Raw genomic sequence first — 20,849 nt, 5'->3', positions numbered from 1 at the left:
GAATTTTGATATCTTTATTTTCTTTTCCACTTAATTTTTGAAAAATCAAAAAAAAAAATTACATGTTAAGTTTGGTGTCAATTGCATGTTTCTGTTCTTCTTGCATTCATTCATGTGTCTTAAGTGATCTTCAAGATGTTCTTGATGGTTTCATGGCTCTGATCTTTAAATTCTCTTGTCTTGGGTGTTTTGTTGTTTCTCATATGCATTCTCAACTTGTTAGTGTCAATAGTATACAAACTTTTAAGTTTGGTGTCCTGCATGCATTTGTTTATTTGATTTCAATTGCATTTTTTATTATTCCTCATTATTAAAAATCCAAAAAAAGATTAATTTGTGTCTTTTCAAGTCAATAATACAGAGAATTGAAGATTTAGAACATACAGCAGAGGAATTACACAGAAAAAGCTGGGCGTTCAAAACGCCCAGTGAAGAAGGCAAATTGGCGTTTAAACGCCAGCCAGGGTGCCTGGCTGGGCGTTTAACGCCCAAAAGGGTAGTGGTTTGGGCGTTAAACGCCAGAATGTGCACCATTCTGGGTGTTTAACGCCAGGATCGCACAAGAGGGAAGATTTTGTTTTTAATGCCAATTTCTTTTAAGTTTTCAAAATCTTTCAAAATCAAATCTTTTTCAAATCAAATTTTTTCAATCAAATCTTTTTCAAAATCAATTTCTTTCTATTTTCAAAAATACTTGCTATCAATTAATGATTTGATTCAACATTTCAAGTATGTTGCCTTTTCTGTTGAGAAAGGTTTAATGTTTGAATCATATCTTTTCTTGTTAGTCAGGTTATTAATTTTTAAAATCAAATCTTTTTAAAATGTTTTTCAAATCATATCTTCTCAATCACATTTTTTTAAACCAATCATATCTTCTTAACCACATCTTTTTCAAAATAGTTTTCAATCAAATCTTTTTGATTTCTAATTTCAAAATCTTTTTCAAAAATCACTTTACTTCTTTCTCAATCTTGGTTTTCGAAAATCAATTAAAGTTTTTCAAAATGTTTTTAAAATCTTTTTAAATTATTTTCGAAAATTTCTTCCCCTCTTCTCACATCCTTCTATTTATGGACTAACACTATTCCTTAATGCACAATTCGAACTCCATCTTCCTTGATAAGTCCGAATTTTCTACCTCTTCCTTCTATTTTTCTTTTCCTCTAACACCTCAAGGAATCTCTATACTGTGACATAGAGGATTCCATATTTTCTTGTTCTCTTCTCTTTCATATGAGCAGGAGCAAAGACAAAAACATTCTTGTTGAGGCTGATCCTGAACCTGAAAGGACCTTGAAGTGAAAGCTAAGAGAAGCTAAGGCACAATTCTCTGTAGAGGACCTAACAGAAATCTTCAAAGAGGAAGAACCCATGGCAGCCGAAAACAACAACAATGCCAACAATGCAAGGAAGGTGCTGGGTGACTTTACTGCACCTACTCCCGACTTCTATGGGAGAAGCATCTCTATCCCTGCCATTGGAGCAAACAACTTTGAGCTTAAGCCTCAATTAGTTTCTCTAATGCAACAGAATTGCAAGTTTCATGGACTTCCATTGGAAGATCCTCATCAGTTTTTAGCTGAATTCTTGCAAATCTGTGACACTGTCAAGACTAATGGGGTTGACCTTGAGGTCTACAGACTTATGCTATTCCCTTTTGCTGTAAGAGACAGAGCTAGAATATGGTTGGACTCACAACCTAAAGAAAGCCTGAACTCTTGGGAAAAGCTAGTCAATGCCTTCTTGGCAAAGTTCTTTCCACCTCAAAAATTGAGTAAGCTTAGAGTGGAAGTCCAAACCTTCAGACAGAAGGAAGGAGAATCCCTCTATGAAGCTTGGGAAAGATACAAACAATTGATCAGAAAGTGTCCCTCTGATATGCTTTCTGAATGGAGCATCATAGGTATTTTCTATGATGGTCTGTCTGAACTGTCCAAGATGTCATTGGATAGCTCTGCTGGAGGATCTCTTCATCTGAAGAAGACGCCTACAGAAGCTCAAGAACTAATTGAAATGGTTGCAAATAACCAATTCATGTACACTTCTGAAAGGAATCCTGTGAACAATGGGACTAATCAGAAGAAAGGAGTTCTTGAGATTGATACTCTGAATGCCATATTGGCTCAGAACAAGATATTGACTCAGCAAGTCAATTTGATTTCTCAAAGTCTGTCTGGAATGCAAAATGCACCAAGCAGTACTAAGGAAGCTTCATCTGAAGAAGAAGCTTATGATCCTGAGAACCCTTCAATGGAAGAGGTGAATTACATGGGAGAACCCTATGGAAACACCTATAATCCTTCATGGAGAAATCATCCAAATCTTTCATGGAAGGATCAACAGAGACCTCAACAAGGTTTCAACAATAATAATGGTGGAAGAAATAGGTTTAGCAATGGCAGGCCTTTTCCATCATCTTCTCAGCAACAGACAGAGAATTCTAAGCAGAACCACTCTGAATTAGCAACCATGGTCTCTGATCTAATCAAAACCACTCAAAGTTTCATGACTGAAACAAGGTCCTCCATTAGAAATTTGGAGGCACAAGTGGGTCAGCTGAGCAAGAAAATTACTGAACTCCCTCCTAGTACTCTTCCAAGCAATACAGAAGAAAATCCAAAAGGAGAGTGCAAGGCCATCAACATGGCCGAATTTGGAGAGGAGGGAGAGGCAGTGAACGCCACTGAGGAAGACCTCAATGGACGTCCATTGGCCTCCAATGAGTTCCCTAATGAGGAACCATGGGAATCTGAGGCTCCCACTGAGACCATAGAGATCCCATTGGATTTACTTCTGCCATTCATGAGCTCTGATGAGTATTCTTCCTCTGAAGAGGATGAGTATGTCACTGAAGAGCAAGTTGCTAAATACCTTAGAGCAATCATGAAGTTAAATGACAAGTTATTTGGAAATGAGACTTGGGAGGATGAACCCCCTCTGCTCACCAAAGAACTGGATGACTTGTCTAGGCAGAAATTACCTCAAAAGAGACAGGATCCTGGAAAGTTTTCAATACCTTGTACCATAGGCACCATGACCTTTAAGAAGGCCTTGTGTGACCTAGGGTCAAGTGTAAACCTCATGCCTCTCTCTGTAATGGAGAAGCTAGGGATCTTTGAGGTGCAAGCTGCAAAAATCTCACTAGAGATGGCAGACAATTCAAGAAAACAAGCTTATGGACTTGTAGAGGATGCTCTGGTAAAAGTTGAAGACCATTACATCCCTGCTGATTTCATAGGCCTAGAGACTGGGAAGTGCATGGATGAATCCATCATCCTTGGCAGACCCTTCCTAGCCACAGCAAAGCCTGTGATTGATGTTGATAGAGGAGAATTGATCATTCAAGTGAATGAAGAATCCTTTGTGTTTAAGGCTCAAGGATATCCCTCTGTAACCATGGAGAGGAAGCATGAAGAGCTTCTCTCAAAACAGAGTCAAACAGAGCCCCCACAGTCAAACTCTAAGTTTGGTGTTGGGAGGCCACAACCAAATTCTAAGTTTGGTGTTGAACCCCCACATTCAAACTCTAAGTTTGGTGTTGGGAGGTTCCAACATTGCTCTGAGCATCTGTGAGGCTCCATGAGAGCCCACTGTCAAGCTAATGACATTAAAGAAGCGCTTGTTGGGAGGCAACCCAATCTTATTATATTTATCTATCCTCTTTTGTTATTTTATGTTTTCTGTAGGTTGATGATCATGAGAAGTCACAAAATCAATTGAAAAAGCAAAAATAGAATGAAAAATAGAAAGAAAAATAGCACACCCTGGAGGAGAACTTGCTGGCGTTTAAACGCCAGTAAGGCTAGCAGATGGGCGTTTAACGCCCAGTCTGGCACCATTCTGGGCATTTAACGCCAGAAAGGGGCACCAGACTGGCGTTAAATGCCAGAAAAGGGCAAGAACTTGGCGTTAAACGCCAGAAATGGGCACCAGCCCGGCGTTTAACGCCAGAATTGGCATAGGGAGCAATTTTGCTCGCCACTTGGTGCAGGGATGACTTTTCCTTGACACCTCAGGATCTGTGGACCCCACAGGATCCCCACCTACCCCACCACTCTCTCTCTTCTTCTTCACCCATTCACCAATCACCTCAACACCTCTTCCCCAAAAACCCTTCACCTATCAAATCCCATCTTTCTCTTCACCACTCACATCCACCCTTCATAAAACCCCACCTACCTCACCATTCAAATTCAAACCACTTTCCCACCCAAACCCACCCATACATGACCGAACCCTACCCCTCTCCCCACCCCTATATAAACCCATCTTCACTCCTTCATTTTCACACAACCTAAACACTACTTCTCCCCTTTGGCCGAACCACAAAGCCATTTCCTTCTCCTTCATTTCTTCTTCTTCTACTCTCTTCTTTCTTCTTTTGCTCGAGGACGAGCAAACCTTTTAAGTTTGGTGTGGTAAAAGCATTGCTTTTTGTTTTTCCATAACCATTTATGGCATCCAAGGCCGGAGAAACCTCTAGAAAGAGGAAAGGGAAGGCAAAAGCTTCCACCTTCGAGTCATGGGAGATGGAGAGATTCATCTCAAGGGTGCATCAAGACCACTTCTATGAAGTTGTGGCCTTGAAGAAGGTGATCCCCGAGGTCCCTTTCAAACTCAAAAAGAGTGAATACCCGGAGATCCGACATGAGATCCTAAGAAGAGGTTGGGAAGTTCTTACCAACCCCATTCAACAAGTCGGAATCTTAATGGTTCAAGAGTTCTATGCCAATGCATGGATCACCAAGAACCATGATCAAAGTGTGAACCCGGACCCAAAGAATTGGCTTACTATGGTTCGGGGGAAATACTTGGATTTTAGTCCGGAAAATGTAAGGTTGGCATTCAACTTGCCCATGATGCAAAGAGATGAACATCCCTACACTAGAAGGGTCAACTTTGATCAAAGGTTGGACCAAGTCCTCACAGTCATTTTTGAAGAGGGCGCCCAATGGAAGAGAGATTCTAGAGGGAAGCCGGTTCAACTGAGAAGGCATGACCTCAAACCCGTGGCTAGGGGATGGTTGGAGTTTATCCAACGCTCAATCATTCCCACTAGCAACCGGTCCGAAGTTACTATAGACCGGGCTATCATGATTCATAGCATCATGATTGGAGAAGAAATAGAAGTTCATAAGGTTATATCCCAAGAACTTTATAAGGTGGCAGACAAGTCCTCTACCTTGGCAAGGTTAGCCTTTCCTCATCTCATTTGTCACCTCTGTTATTCAGTTGGAGTTGACATAGAGGGAGACATCCCCATTGATGAGGACAAACCCATCACTAAGAAGAGGATGGAGCAAACAAGAGACCCCTCTCATCATCAAGTCCCTGAGATGCCTCAAGGGATGCACTTTCCTCCACAAAACTATTGGGAGCAACTGAACACCTCCCTAGGAGAATTGAGTTCCAATATGGGACAACTAAGGGTGGAGCACCAAGAACATTCTATTCTCATCCATGAAATTAGAGAAGATCAAAGAATCATGAGAGAGGAGCAACAAAGACAAGGAAGAGACATTGAGGAGCTCAAGCACTCCATAGGATCTTCAAGAGGAAGAACAAGCCGCCATCACTAAGGTGGACCCGTTCTTTAATTCCCTTGTTCTTTATTTTTCTGTATTTCGAAAAATTATGCTTGTGTCTAGCTATGTTTGTGTCTTGTGATCATTAGTGTCTTAGTGTCTATGCCTTAAAGTTATGAATGTCCTATGAATCCATCACCTTTCTTGAATGAAAAATGTTCTTAATTGAAAAAGAGAAGAATTGCATGAATTTTAAATTTTATAACAGATTAATTATTTTGATGTGGTGGCAATACTTTTGTTTTCTGAATGTATGCTTAAACAGTGCATATGTCTTTTGAATTTGTGGTTCATGAATGTTGGCTCTTGAAAGAATGATGAAAAAGGAGACATGTTACTGAGGATCTGAAAAATCATAAAAATGATTCTTGAAGCAAGAAAAAGCAGTGAATACAAAAAAAAAAAAAGAGAAGAAAAAAAACGAAAAAAAAAGGGAAAAGAAAACGAAAAAAAATAATGAAGTTGTGATCCAAGGCAAAAAGAGTGTGCTTAAGAACCCTGGACACCTCTAATTGGGGACTCTAGCAGAGCTGAGTCACAATCTGAAAAGGTTCACCCAATTATGTGTCTGTGGCATGTATGTATCCGGTGGTAATACTGGAAGACAGAGTGCTTTGGGCCACGGCCAAGACTTAATAAGTAGCTGTGTTCAAGAATCATCATACTTAACTAGGAGAATCAATGACACTATCTGGATTCTGAGTTCCTAAAGAAGCCAATCATTTTGAATTTCAAAGGATAGAGTGAGATGCCAAAACTGTTCAGAAGCAAAAAGCTAAAAGCCCCGCTCATCTAATTAATACTGATCTTCATAGATGTTTTTGGAATTCATTGTATATTCTCTTCTTTTTATTCTATTTTGATTTTTAGTTGCTTGGGGACAAGCAACAATTTAAGTTTGGTGTTGTGATGAGCGGATAATTTGTACGCTTTTTGGCATTGTTTTTAGTATGTTTTTAGTATATTTTAGTTAGTTTTTAGTATATTTTTATTAGTTTTTAGTTAAAATTCACTTTTCTGGACTTTACTATGAGTTTGTGTGTTTTTCTGTGATTTCAAGTATTTTCTGGCTGAAATTGAGGGACCTGAGCAAAAATCTGATTCAGAGGCTGAAAAGGACTGCAGATGCTGTTGGATTCTGACCTCCCTGCATTCGAAGTGGATTTTCTGGAGCTACAGAAGCCCAATTGGCGCGCTCTCAACGGCGTTGGAAAGTAGACATCCTGGGATTTCCAGCAATATATGATAGTCCATACTTTGCCCAAGATTTGATGGCCCAAACCGGCGTTCAAAGTCACCATCAGAATTCCCAGTGTTAAACGCCGGAACTAGCACAAGGATGGGAGTTAAACGCCCAAACTGGCATAAAAGCTGGCGTTTAACTCCAAGAAGAGTCTCTACACGAAAATGCTTCAATGCTCAGCCCAAGCACACACCAAGTGGGCCCGGAAGTGGATTTTTATGTCATTTACTCATCTCTGTAAACCCTAGGCTACTAGTTCTCTATAAGTAGGACCTTTTACTATTGTATTTTCAATCTTTTGATCATTTTTCGATCTTAGGATCATCTTTGGACATCTAGTTCTTAGATCATTGGGAGGCTGGCCATTCGGCCATGCCTAGACCTTGTTCTTATGTATTTTCAACGGTGGAGTTTCTACACACCATAGATTAAGGTGTGGAGCTCTGCTGTACCTCGAGTATTAATGCAATTACTATTGTTCTTCTATTCAATTCGGCTCATTCTTGTTCTAAGATATTCATTTGCACCCAAGAACTTGATGAATGTGATGATTATGTGACGCTCATCATCATTCTCACTCATGAACGCGTGCCTGACAACCACTCCCGTTCTACAAGCAAACAAGGCTTGAATGTTTATCTCTTGGATTCTTTAACCGAAATCTTCGTGGTATAAGCTAGAATTGATGACTGCATTCAAGAGAATCTGGAAGGTCTAAACCTTGTCTGTGGTATTCTGAGTAGGATTCAATGATTGAATGACTGTGACGAGCTTCAAACTCGCGATTGTGGGGCGTTAGTGACAGACGCAAAAGAATCACTGGATTCTATTCCAACATGATCGAGAATCGACAGCTGAATAGCCGTGCCGTGATAGGGTGCGTTGAACATTTTCACTGAGAGGATGGGAGGTAGCCACTGACAACGGTGAAACCCTACATACAGCTTGCCATGGAAAGGAGTAAGAAGGATTGGATGAAGATAGTAGGAAAGCAGAGAGACGGAAGGAACACAGCATCTCCATACGCTTATCTGAAATTCCCACCAATGAATTGCATAAGTATCTCTATCTTTATCTTTATGTTTTATTCATCATTCATAACCATTTGAGTTTTCCTGACTAAGATTTACAAGGTGACCATAGCTTGCTTCATACCAACAATCTCTGTGGGATCGACCCTTACTCGCGTAAGGTTTATTACTTGGACGACCCAGTACACTTGCTGGTTAGTTGTGCGAAGTTGTGTTTATGCCATGGTATTGAACACCAAGTTTTTGGATTCATCACCGGGGATTATTTGAGTTGTAGTGATCACAATTTCGTGCACCAAAGGGTCTCTCTTGCTTGCTCCATCCTCTTCTTGGTGATGGGCTTATCCTCTTCAATGGAGATGTCTCCTTCTATGATAACTCCAGCTGAGTAACATAGATGGCAAATAAGGTGAGGAAAAGCTAGCCTTGCCATGGTGGAGGGCTTGTCGGCTATTTTGTAGATTTCATTGGAGATGACCTCATGAACTTCTACTTCCTCTCCAATCATGATGCTATGAATCATGATGGCCCAATCCACAGTAACTTCAGATCGGTTGCTAGTGGGAATGATGGAGCGTTGAATGAACTCCAACCATCCTCTAGCCACAGGCTTGAGGTCCAGTCTTCTTAGTTGAACTGGCTTGCCTTTGGAGTCTCTTTTCCATTGAGCTCCTTCCACACATATGTCTATTAGGACTTGGTCCAACCTTTGATTAAAGTTGACCCTTCTAGTGTAGGGGCGTTCATCTCCTTGCATCATGGGCAAGTGAAACGCAATCCTCACATTTTCCGGACTAAAATCTAAGTATTTCCCCCGAACCATTGTGAGATAATTCTTTGGACTCGGGTTCATACTTTGATCATGGTTCCTAGTGATCCATGCATTGGCATAGAACTCTTGAACCATTAAGATTCCGACTTGTTGCATGGGGTTGGTTAGGACTTCCCAACCTCTTCTTCGGATTTCATGTCGGATCTCCGGGTACTCATTTTTCTTGAGCTTGAAAGGGACCTCAGGGATCACCTTCTTCTTTGCCACAACATCATAGAAGTGGTCTTGATGGCTCTTGGAGATGAATCTTTCCATGTCCCATGACTCGGAGGTGGAAGCTTTTGTCTTCCCTTTTCCTTTTCTAGAGGATTCTCCGGCCTTAGGTGCCATTGATGGTAATGGAAAAACAAAAAGCTTATGCTTTTACCACACCAAACTTAAAATATTGCTCGCCCTCGAGCAAAAGAAGAAAGAAGAGAAGAAGAAGAAGAAGAAATTGGAGGATAGTGAGGGGAGATAGATTCGGCCAAGGTATAGTAGAGGGGGTAGTGTTGTGTGAAAATGAAGTAGAATGGAAGGGTATATATAGGGAGAGGGGAGAGGGTAGGTTCGGCCATTTAGGGTGGGATTGGGTGGGAAAATATTTTTGAATTTTGAAGGTAGGTGGGGTTTATGGGGAAGAGTGGGTGGATGTGAGTGGTGAATAGGTGATTGGAAAGAGAGATTGAGGTGATTGGTGAAGGGTTTTTTGGGAAGTGTGACATGGGGAAGAGTAAAATAGGATTAGGAGGTAAGGTGGGAATATAGTTGGTGGGGATCCTGTGGGGTCCACAGATCCTGACGTGTCAAGGAATTCCATCCCTGCACCAAATAGGCATGTAAAATGCCTTTGCACACCATTCTGGCATTTAAACGCCGAGTGGTGCATATTCTGGGCGTTCAACGCCCACATGTAACATGTTTCTGGCGTTGAACGCCAGTTTCATGCTTGTTACTGGCGTTCAACGCCAGCTTTTCCTCTAGGCACATTCCTGGCAATCAGCACCAGAATGTTGCTTGTTTCTGGCATTCAGTGCCAGTTTCATGCTCTGTTATAGCATTGAACGCCAGCCAAATGCTCCTTACTGGCGTTGAACGCCAGTCTGTGCTTCCTCCAGGGTGTGATTTTTTTCTTCTGCTGTTTTTGATCCTGTTTTTAATTTTTATATTTTTTTCGTGACTCCTCATGATCATGTACCTAATAAAACACAAAATAACAATAAAATAAAAATTAGATAAATAAAATTGGGTTTCCTCCCAACAAGCGCTTCTTTAATGTCAATAGCTTGACAGTGGCTCTCATGGAGCCACAAAGGTGATTAGGTCAATGTTGTATAGTCCCAACACCAAACTTAGAGTTTGGATATGGGGTCTTAACACCAAACTTAGAGTTTGGTTGTGGCCTCACAACACCAAACTTAGAGTTTGACTGTGGGGGCTTTTCTTGACTCTGAACTGAGAGAAGCTCTTCATGCTTACTCTCTTTTGTCACAGAGGGATGGCCATGTGCCTTAAACACAAGGTAGTCCCCATTCAATTGAAGGACTATTTCACCTCTGTTGACATCTATTACAGCTCCTGCTGTGGCTAGGAAAGGTCTTCCAAGGATGATGCATTCATCCTCTTCCTTCCTAGTGTCTAAGATTATGAAATCAGTAGGGATGTAAAGGCCTTCAACCTTTACTAACACGTCCTCTACTATTCCATAAGCTTGTCTCAATGACTTGTCTGCCAATTGTAATGAGAACAAGGCAGGTTGTACCTCAATGATCCCCAGCTTCTCCATTACAGAGAGTGGCATAAGATTTATCCCTGACCCTAGATCACTTAGAGCCTTTTTCAAAGGTCATGGTGCCTATGGTACAAGGTATTAAGAACTTGCCAGGATCTTGTCTTTTTTGAGGTAAAATTTTCTGAATCCAAGTATCTAGTTCACTAATGAGCAAGGGAGGTTCACTTTTCCAAGTCTCATTACCAAACAACTTGGCATTCAGCTTCATGATAGCTCCTAAATATTGAGCAACTAGATTGGCCTTTGACAGATCAGAGACTAGATTGGCTAAATTAGAAGTGTTTTGTTCAGAATTCTCTGTCTGTTGCTGAGAAGATGATGGATAAGGCTTGCTATTGCTCAGCCTATTGCGTCCACCATTGTTAAAGCCTTGTTGAGGCTTTTGTTGATCCTTCCATGAGAAATTTGGATGATTTCTCCATGATGAGTTATAGGTGTTTCCATAAGGTTCACCCATGTAATTAACCTCTGCCATTGCAGGGTTCTCAGGATCATAAGCTTCTTCAGAAGCTGCCTCTTTAGTACTGTTGGATGCATGTTGCCATCCATTCAGACTTTGAGAGATCATGTTGACCTGTTGAGTCAACACTTTGTTCTGAGCCAATATGGCATTCAGAGCATCAATTTCAAGAACTCCCTTCCTCTGAGGCGTCCCATTATTCACGGAATTCCTCTCAGAAGTGTACATGAATTGGTTATTTGCAACCATGTCAATGAGTTCTTGAGCCTCTTCAGGCGTTTTCTTTAGGTGAATAGATCCACCTGCAGAATGGTCCAATGACATTTTCGAAAATTCAGATAGACCATAATAGAATATATCTAATATGGTCCATTCTGAAAACATGTCAGATGGACACCTTTTGGGTAGCTGCTTGTATCTTTCCCAAGCTTCATAGAGGGATTCACCATCTTTTTGCTTGAAGGTCTGAACATCCACTCTCAGCTTGCTCAGCATTTGAGGAGGAAAGAATTTATCCAAGAAGGCAGTGACCAGCTTATCCCAGGAGTCCAGGCTATCATTGGGTTCTGAATCCAACCATATTCTAGCTCTGTCTCTTACAGCAAAAGGGAAAAGCATGAGTCTGTAGACTTCAGGATCAACTCCATTCGTCTTTACAGTCTCACAGATCTGCAAGAACTCAGTTAAAAACTGATAAGGATTTTCAGATGAAAGTCCATAAAACTTGCAGTTTTGTTGCATTAAGGCAACTAGCTGATGTTTCAGCTCAAAATTGTTGGCTCCAATGGCAGGAATGGAGATGCTTCTTCCATCAAATTTGGATGTTGGCTTTGTGAAGTCACCAAGCATTCTCCTTGTAGTATTATTATTTTCGGCTGCCATCTCCTTCTCTTGTTCTAATGTTTCTGAAAGGTTACCTTTAGATTGTTGTAACTTAGCTTCTCTTAATTTTTCTCTTCAGAGTCCTTTCAGGTTCTGGATCAATTTCAACAAGAGTGCCTTTTTCCTTGTTCCTGCTCATATGAAAGAGAAGAAAACAAGAAAAGAAGAGGAATCCTCTATGTCACAGTATAGAGATTCCTTTATGTTAGTAGAAAAAGAAAGGGAAGAAGAATGAAGAAGAGTGGGTTCGGATTTTTTTAGATGAAGAGAGGTGAAGAGAAGTGTTAGTAATTAAATAATTAAATAGAATAAGAGAGAAGAGATAGAAAATTTGAAAATAATTTAAAAAAATGTTAGTAATTTTCGAAAATTAGAGATAAGATAAGATTAAAATTAAAATTTAAAACAAAAGAATTTTTGAAAAAGAGATGAGATATTTTCGAAAATTAGAGAGGGAAAAGTAGTTAGGTGGTTTTGAAAAAGATAAGAAACAAACAAAAAGTCAAAGAGTTAGTTGAAAAAGATATTAAAATCAAATTTGAAAAGATAAGAAGATAAGAGGTTAGATAAGATATTTTGAAATCAAATTTTGAAAAAGATAAAATTTTTGAAAAAGATAAGATAAAAGATAAAAAGATTTAATTTTTAAATTTAAAATTACTTACTTCACTAACAAGAAACTTCAAGATAAGATTCTAGAACTTAAAGATTGAACCTTTCTTAACAAGAAAGTAACAAACTTCAAATTTTTGAATCAATCACATTAATTGTTAGTGTAATTTTGAAAATATGATATAAAGATAAGAAAAAGATTTTGAAAATAATTTAAAAAAATATTTTTGAAAATTTTCGAAAAACAAAGATAAAATTGAAAAGATATGATTTTTGAAAAAGATTTTAAAAAGATAAGATTCTTTTAATTGAAAATTTGACTTGACTTGTAAGAAACAACTAATTTTGAAAATTTTTGACTAAGTAAACTCAAATTTTCGAAAATTATGAGAAAAATAAGGAAAAGATATTTTTTTATTTTTGAATTTTTAATTATGAGAGAAAAAAACACAATTATGACCCAAAACATAAAAATTTTGGATCAAAACACTTAATGCATGCAAGAACACTATGAATGTCAAGATGAACACCAAGAACACTTTGAAGATCATGATGAACATCAAGAACATATTTTTGAAAAATTTTTGATGCAAAGAAAACATGCAAGACACCAAACTTAGAAATCTTTAATGCATGGACTCTAACAAACAAAAAATGCATATGAAAAACAACAAACAACACAAAACAAGAAAACATCAAGATCAAACAAGAAGACTTGTCAAGAACAACTTGAAGATCATGAAGAACACTATGAATGCATGAATTTTTCGAAAAATGCAAGAAAAATTTTTAAAGCATGCAATTGACACCAAACTTAAAAATTGACTCAAGACTCAAACAAGAAATGCAAAATATTTTTTTATTTTTATGATTTTCTAATTTTTTTGTATTTTTATTTTATTTTTTTCAAAAATATTTTTTTTGGAAAAACGAAAAAGAAAAGAAAATTTTGAAAAAAAAGATTTTTGAAAAGTTTTTGAAAAGAAAATTACCTAATCTGAGCAACAAGATGAACCGTCAGTTGTCCATACTCGAACAATCCCCGGCAACGGCGCCAAAAACTTGGTGGACGAAATTGTGATTCCGTTGTTATTGTATTTTGTAAAATTCATTGCTTTTTCAACTATGTGTGGACACAACTCCGTTCAACTTAACTAGCAAGTGTACTGGGTCATCCAAGTAATACCTTACGTGAGTAAGGGTCGATCCCACAGAGATTGTTGGTATGAAGCAAGCTATGGTCACCTTGTAAATCTCAGTTAAGTGGATTCATAGGGTCAAATGTAATTGGATTAGATAATTAAAAGATAAATAAAATAAAAAAGGAATAGAAATACTTATGTAGATCAATAGTGGGAATTTCAGATAGGCGTGTGGAGATGCTAGAATCCTCTCGAATCTCTACTTTCCTATTGCTTTCATCCAATCCTTCTTACTCCTTTCCATGGCAAGCTATATGCAGGGCATCACCATCATCAATGGCTACTTTTAATTCTCTCGGGAAAATGGTCCTATGTGCTGTCACTGCACGGCTAATCGTCTGGAGGCATCACCCTTGACAATGGCTACATCCCATCCTCTCAGTGAAAATGGTCCAAATGCTCTGTCACAGCACGGCTAATCAGCTGTTGGTTCTCGATCATGTTGGAATAGGATCCATTGATACTTTTTCGTTTGTCATCACGCCCAGCAATCGCGAGTTTGAAGCCCGTCACAGTCATTCAATACCGGAATCCTACTCGGAATACCACGGACAAGGTTAGACTTTCCGGATTCCCGGGATCCTACTCAGAATACCACAGACAAGGTTAGACTTTCCGGATCCCTATGAATGCCGCCATTTATCTAGCTTATACCACGAAGATTCTGTTGGGGAATCTAAGAGATATGCGCCCGGCCTAGAGTAGAACGGAAGTGGTTGTCAGTCACGCGCATTCATAGGTGAGAATGATGATGAGTGTCACGGATCATCATATTCATCAAAGTATTGTGCAACGTATATCTTGGAATAAGAATAAAAGAGAATTGAATAGAAAGTAATAGTAATTGTATTGAAACTTGAGGTACAGCAGAGCTCCACACCCTTAATCTATGGTGTGCAGAAACTCCACTGTTGAAAATACATAAGTGAAAGGTTCAGGCATGGCCAAATGGCCAGCCCCCTAAATGATCAGAAGACCGAATGATCAAAGACTAAAAAGTCAAAAGATTAAACTGTCAAAAGATTCTAATACAATAGTAACTTATCCTATTTATACTAGACTAGCTACTAGGGTTTACATGAGTAAGTAATTGATGCATAAATCCACTTCCGGGGCCCACTTGGTGTATGCTTGGGCTGAGCTTGATCTATCCATGAGATGAGGCTTTTCTTGGAGTTGAACTCCAAGTTATAACGTGTTTTGGGCGTTCAACTCCGGATCATGACGTGTTTCTGGCGTTTAACTCCAGACAGCAGCATGTACTTGGCGTTCAACGCCAAGTTACGTCGTCAATTTCCGAATAAAGTATAGACTATTATATATTGCTGGAAATCTCTGGATGTCTAATTTCCAACGCCGTTGAGAGCGCGCTAATTGGAGTTCTGTAGCTCCAGAAAATCCATTTCGAGTGCAGAGAGGTCAGATTCCAACAGCATCAGCAGTCCTTTTGTCAGCCTTTTTCAGAGTTTTGCTCAAGTCCCTCAATTTCAGCCAGAAATTACCTGAAATCACAGAAAAACACACAAACTCATAGTAAAGTCCAGAAATGTGAATTTAACATAAAAACTAATGAAAACATCCCTAAAAGTAGCTTGAACTTACTAAAAACTACCTAAAAATAATGCCAAAAAACCTATAAATTATCCGCTCATCAGGAACCTAAAAATCTGTTTGAAGCTGCTCAGAAGCTTCACATGCCTAGTTTGGGACCCCGGAGGCTATTGGCATTCCAAGTACTGGTGGAGATTTTTGGACGAATTTAAACATAAGCCACCCTAACCGGAAGCTCCTCCAATGTCCAACTTAAGGACTATAACTAAAAGTGCTAGGTGGGAGACAACCCACCATGGTACGGTCGCTTCTTTTTCAATTTATTTCTTGTTGATTGCTTTCATTTTTCCTTTTTCATTTTAATTTATTAAACCTGGAATCATGCATAGCATTCATGTTAATCACTGCATTCTGCATTGTTCATGCATATATATAAAAAAAAAAGAAAATTTTCGGTACGCGACGCGATCGCATCAGCGACGCATCCGCGTCGCTTGGAGAGAAAGGAAAATTAAAAGTGAACAGAGAGTCACGCAGGAGCGTGGCTGGAGGTGTGCTAATAGCACATATCGACCCACGCGACCGCGTTGCTGACGCGTCCGCGTCGAATGGGAAGTATGGCCTCCCATGCGACCGCGTGCCCTGTGTTTTCGACGTAAAAGGGTGCACAATGAAATATTGTGCGAGAGTGGTGCTGGATTGGTGTTGGAGGCACAATCCTTATCATGCGACCGGTGCCCCACGCGGCCGCGTCACCCCAATTTTGGCAAATAAATTAATTTGAACAGAGAGTTGTGCTGGCGCGAGGCTGCACTCGCGCCAGCAGCGCAACACGGGTCACGCGACCGCGTGACTGACGCTATCGCGTCGTCTTACCTGACGCGCACCCACACGAATGCGTGCCTTCCGCGGCCGCGTCGCATGCGCCGCACAGCTCACCCTAAAATTGCCACATATCTTATCTTTCTCTCCTCCAAATCCTAATTTTTCTTCTCCTTTCTTATTTACTTCCTTTTCCCTTCTTTCCCTTCTCATTCTTCTTATTTTTTCTTTTTATTTTATTTTAATTTATTTGCATATCTCATTCATTGCATTTTAAATTTGTGCATATTTTTCTTTTCTATTCTGAATTTTTTTTATTTTTCCATTGGTGTTAAATATCCCTTCTTATTCATCTGTTACATCTTTTCTTGAATTTATTTTGGTAACTTGTTTTACACTGTTGGGCAATACTATTTAACTCAATCTTTTATGTTATTTGTATTAATTTTGCATTGACATGAATTTATATTGTCTTACACTCTCCTCCCCTATGTTACAAATTTTATACCACTGGTATGCCATGGCTTCTATCATTTTCTCACGTACATGTTGAAGCTTCCATGTAAATGAGACCATTATCATTTGGCATTAACCCACCCATAGTTCATTTTATTTCTTATCTTTATTACTGGGTTACTTTTTCTTCCCTTTTTCTTTCAGGATGGCCACCCGAAAGGGAATCGGAAGACGTTTACATGGGGAGACACACAAGTCCATCTGCAAAATCTTGAAGAAAAGCTTCAGTTGGAACAACCCGTCCACCTGCACATCTCAGCATGCACCGAGGACGGTGCAATCTTTAAGTGTGGGGAGGTCGATACCGATCTCCGTGGGTTAGTACTTTCTTTTCAACACCAATAATCTTATTTTCTTTATTTGTTCATTGTTGCATCTGCATATTTGATTGCATATTTATTTGATGATTTTGTGCATTTAGTTACTACTTGGTTGAAATAATAAATTTCTTTTAAAATCCTATTTTTGAAAAATTTCACTAATTTAAATTGAAAATTTTTATGTTAAAAATTTGTTTGAAGTTGTAATTGGAACATAGTTTTTGAGCCAAAGAACACACAACCTGTGAGATTTGAGCTTATTTACATGGTTACATTATTTAACCATAAACATTTTATTCTTGTGTGTTTACTTCTCTATGATCGCAATCTTAGCTTTGTTTCATTCTATATATCCAATATTTAGTGTATTTAAATGATTGCATATGATTGAGGCCATTGTTAATTCTAGCTCACTTATCCCAAAATTAGCCTACCTTTTACATCACCCTTGTTAGCCCCCTTGAGCTTTTAATCCCCTCTTGTTCTATAAACCACAATACTAGCCTTAAGCAGAAAAACAAAATAAAAATCCCAAGTTGAATCCTTGGTTAACTTAAGATAGAAAATCATGAATAGAGTTAAATGTGGGAAACTTTGTGGGAACATGAGTGATAGAAACAAAGGGTTAGGAAGATTAAAAAAGAAATAAAAATAAATTTGGAAAGCATGCTCATAAAAAAATCAAAGTGATTCAATTACCATGTGCATCAAAAAAAAATATTTTTAGCATCTGAATAAAAGGGGATACAAAAAGAAATTCCCCAATGAAAACAATGCACATGGGATAAACATAAAAAGTGAAACATGAGCATGTAATACAAAAGTGGGAAAAATTATGGGTAGCTAGGTATGATTTTAAAGTTATATAGAGTGTATGCATGCTAGGTGAGATCTTAGACTAATCAAGGATTCACTTTATAAAGCTCACTTAGCCATATATATACCCATACCCTTACCTTAGCCCCATTACAACCTTGAAAAGACCTCATGATGTTTGCATTGATGCATTAAATATTGTTGATTGGTTAGATGAAGAACAAAGTGTTAGAAAGCATGAATAGGGAAGAGTAGAGTGATTGACCCTAGACACTTGAGAGATTAGAAGTGCATATACATTTCCTGTGAGGGTTCAATGCTTGATTCTATGTTCCCTGCTTTCATGAGCTATCTTCTTACAAGTTCACTTATCTTTTATTGTGTAATTTGAATTAGTGGAATTTGGTTTATATTTATTCTTGGAGAATTTATTTACTTTTAAACCAAGTAGGTAGAAACATTTTGCATGTAGCTGCATTCATATACATAGGTTGCATTTCATAACATTTCACCTTTCCTCTTCATCTTTATAGCTTCTTTTGAGCTTAGCATGAGGACATGCTAATGTTTAAGTATGGGGAGGTTGATAAACCACTATTTTATGGTTTATCTTGTGCTCAATTGAGTGGTTTTTATCAACTCTTTACTCACTTATTCATACAATTCGCATGTTTTACATTTTCCTTCCTGATTTTATGCTATGATTGAAAACATGCTTCTTTGATCTTATATTTGCTTATTATTAATCCTCTCTTATTACCATTAGATGCCTTGATATGTGTGTTAAGTGTTTTCAGATATTATAAAGGCAGGAATGGCTCAGAGGATGGAAAGGAAGCATGCAAAAGTGAAAAGAATGCAAGAAGTTGGAGAAACTGTTAAGCTGTCCAGCCTGACTTCTTCGCACTCAAACGGTTATAACTTTAGCTACAGAGGTCCAAACGACGCGGTTCTAGTTGCGTTGGAAAGCTAACGTCTAGGGATTCGATTTGATATATAATTTGCCATAGTTGCCTCGATGCCAGGTGACGCGAACGCGTGGGTCACGCGGACGCGTGACCTGGCCAACACCCAATCCGCGCGGTCGCGTGAACGACGCGGCCGCGTCACTTTTCCACGACCTGTACGGACCAGAAAGCACTGGAAGTAATTTCTGGGCTGTTTCTGACCCAGTTTTCGGCCCAGAGAACACATATTAGAGGCTATAAAGTTGGGGAATGCATCAATTCATAGGGAGGCCTCTCATAATTTACTTTTCATATTTTAGATGTAGTTTTGGAGAGAGAGGTTCTCTCCTCTCTCTCTCTCTCTCTCTCTTAGGATTTAGGTAGTGTTTTTAGAAATTAGGATTTAGGACTTCTCTTAGCTTTCTAGAGTGACTCTCGATCCAGGTTTAATATTCTTTTTTAATATTTAATTTCTCTTTTATATTTTGATTACTCTGAAGCCTTTATTATGTTTGATTGATGTTGCCCAATTGGCTGTTGATGACATTTTTATTTAATGATAATTGAGGTATTTTCAATTTATAATTATTCTCTTTGAATTAAATTGCCATTGCTTCTCATCCAAGGATATTTTTATTATTCCAGCAATTTTACTTTTTTTTCCCTTTTGGTTCTGATTAGGAATTTAGTAACTCAACAGTTATTAGACTCAACATAATTAATAACCGTTATCTTGCTAATTGAGCTAAACCTAAATAATCCCAACCTTTTCTTAGGAAATAATTAGGATTCAAATGTCAGTTTAATTAGTCCCTTGACTTTTCTTTGCCCTGGCAAAGGTTGACCAAGTGGAGTTTAGATTCAACTTTTATTATAGTTGAGAGAGATAACTAAGTTAAACCTCTAAATTCCCTTATCTTGCCAAAAGTTGTTTTACAGTTATTTATTTATTTTTAATTGCCATTTACTTTACTTGTCATTTAAATCACTTGCTTCTCACCTTCTAAACCCCGAATTCACAACATTTATAGCCAATAATAAGAACATACTTCCTCGCAGTTCCTTGAGAAGACGACCCGAGGTTTGAATACTCGGTTAACAATTTCTAAAGGGGTTTCTTACTTGTGACACCCAAAACGTTTGTATGACAGGACTTTTGAAGGTTTAGAAACTATACTTGCAACGAGGATTTATCCGCAATTTTCTAGACCACGCAAAAGTCCTCTCATCAGAGAACTATAATTATGCTCAAACCACTCCTGAGCAAGTAAATTATATAAGAAATTTCTCCAGAAATCCCAACAATGATCCCTATTCAAATACATTCAATTAGGTATGGAGGAATCACCCTAACCTTGGGTGGAGAGAGCAACCTCAGAAGTCTTAGAAAAACTTCAACAACAACTCTCAAGGAGGTTTCAATCAAAACAAGTTCAACAATTTCAACAACCGCCAATTTCAAGCTTCTCAACAACAGAAGGCATCTACTCAGCCCCAACGTACTCCTGACCTAGCCACTCTAGTAATAGAACTTTTGAAGACCACTCATAGCTTCATGCAAGAGACTAGAGCTTCCATTCGGAATTTGAAGGTACAAGTGAGACAATTGAGCAAGAAAATACTCGAGAAACCTCCTAACACTCTTTCTAGTGACACAGCGGTAAATCATAGAGAGGAATGTAAGGCATTTACATGGACTAAAAAAGCCGTACCTAAGGAGGTGGAAGTTGCTGAGGAGCCAAAGGAGAAAGAAGCTCCAAGACAGGCTGAGATTACATTGTCACACGCCCAACCTAGGGCACTTGTTTGAGAGCCTGAAGCACCACAACCTCATATTTGCAAGATGAGACCAAGGACGAGCAGCTCTCTCAGTTCTTGGAAATCTTTAAAAGCTACAAATCAATGTTCCTTTTGCTGAGGTTTTAGAGAAAATGCCTCCCTATGTGGCACTCATGAAAGTCTTAATTTCTGAGAAGAATGCCTTAGGGGATATGAAATAGTGGTGCTAACCAAGGAGTGCAGTGCACTTATTCAAAGCAAGCTACCAAGGAAGATGCCAGATCCGAGGAGCTTTCAGATTCCCTACACTATTGGGAACATCCCTTTTGAAAAGGCTCTTTGTGATCTTGGCTCGAGCATCAATCTGATGCCATTATCTATGATTCGGAAATTGAAAATTCAAGAAGCATAGCCTACAAGGGTAGCACTGGAGATGGCTGACAAGTCTCGAAAGCAGGCGCACGGATTGGTGGAAAA

General features: G+C 38.8%; 1 non-coding gene across 1 annotated transcript; it reads right to left on the bottom strand.

Annotated features, from left to right (window-relative positions):
• Window positions 1-1,779: 1,779 nt before the first annotated feature.
• Window positions 1,780-1,887, bottom strand: LOC112713433 (small nucleolar RNA R71). Its single transcript, XR_003158406.1, has one exon. It is a non-coding gene; the product is annotated as a small nucleolar RNA R71 (small nucleolar RNA).
• Between the last annotated feature and the right edge of the window lie 18,962 nt (window positions 1,888-20,849).

The sequence above is a fragment of the Arachis hypogaea genome, chromosome 9 (genome assembly GCF_003086295.3).
Source record: "Arachis hypogaea cultivar Tifrunner chromosome 9, arahy.Tifrunner.gnm2.J5K5, whole genome shotgun sequence".
Taxonomy (NCBI): Eukaryota; Viridiplantae; Streptophyta; class Magnoliopsida; order Fabales; family Fabaceae; genus Arachis; species Arachis hypogaea.
The sequence above is the reverse complement of the archived record's forward strand: the minus strand, read 5'-3'. Positions and strand labels throughout refer to the sequence as shown.